Raw genomic sequence first — 1,509 nt, 5'->3', positions numbered from 1 at the left:
GCCGCGACTATCACCAGCCCACAAACACGCATCAACCACGACCACCAAGAAACCACCTTGCTGCAGCCCCACATCAACCTACAGTCGCCCAACCACCAACAGCCACCGCAATCGCCACCACAAGCAGCCTGCCACACGTCCTCCAACACAACCCTGGCATTCCTGACAAGCAGCTCACCTCCCTCACGCAGCTGCAGCACCAACCACCCGCCAAATGAATGAGGCTGGAATGACAATGAAGTTGATCGAAGAAACTCGACTACGCCGTTTCGAGGATGATTGTCAGGAAGGCACAGGCGAGAGAACCTAGCAACGACGAGAACAACATTGTGTTGAGATTGAGAAATTCTCGGCAGCGATCTTGATGACGGCGACTCATACGAAGGACATCGTCACATCGAGCACAAATCCGACCAAGTTTCTCCTTAAATTGCTCTGGATTCTTCGCAATCAAGTCGCAAAGCTCTATTAAAGCTTCCATGGATGATTCAACGATGATTAATTTGCTAAAAAAATTGGGGGGAAATTGTTAAGGTTGATAGCAAAAAGTAAAGGAATTGGATCGCATGATTGATTTGGGGAGGAGATTCGCCGAAGCGAGAGCGATGGAGGGGTGTATGGGCGCCGGCGGGGGGACCTGTGTTGGCCCTAGGGGGTTTCTGGTGGGGTTGCGTGGGCTGGTGTTAAATGTGGAATTTTTTTATTATTTTGTTTTTTATTTTAATTTTCAACCTATAACGTGCTAACACGTGTCACTGAAATCCTTAAAATAAAAAAAAAAAAACCTCTTTAACAGCTTACCGATCACTTGGGACCGTTTTGAACAAATGACTTATAAAGTTCGGATTATTTAAAAATAATCAAAAGTTGGGGTTATTTTGAGCGAATGGACAAAAGTTGGGATTATTTTTATCAATTTTTCCTAAATTTTATTTTGCACATTCTATAAAAAAATTATGCACAAAAAATCCTTCTCATTTTAAGGAACTTCTCATTTGACCCTAATCAATATATATATGTATATATGTATATATATATGTAAATTTTTCTTTCTAAGAAATAACAATAAAATCAAAGTCATGGACTAAGGGCCTGTTCACATTTACTTAATTTCATTTCAGTTCAGTTCAGTTCACCTCTAATCAGTTCAGTTCAGCTCCAATCAGTTCAATTCAGTTCAGTTCAACTCCGAATTTCCTTCTCTCATAAAATATTCATTTCAACTCAGTTCAGTTCGGTTTAGTTCAGTTCAGTTCCAATCAGTTCAGTTAAGTTCAGCTCAGTAAATGTGAACAGGTCCTAAAGATTAATAGCGCATCAAGTAAGTGATCAAAAGTACATCGCAAAGCACAGAAAGTTAAAAGTAATTATATACATAAACAAAAATAAAGGGCACCATCAAGTCCAATCGATCAAATTACTAATCCCCCTTGCTCGTTCCTCTAATCCTTTCCACCTCTTTGTTAAAAATAGACTTTCTTAAGAATATGTAGAAATTACGAAGTATTA

Source organism: Chenopodium album, chromosome 20 (assembly GCF_948465745.1).
Source record: "Chenopodium album chromosome 20, dcCheAlbu1.1, whole genome shotgun sequence".
In the NCBI taxonomy this organism is placed as follows: Eukaryota; Viridiplantae; Streptophyta; class Magnoliopsida; order Caryophyllales; family Amaranthaceae; genus Chenopodium; species Chenopodium album.
Note: the sequence above shows the minus strand (reverse complement) of the source record.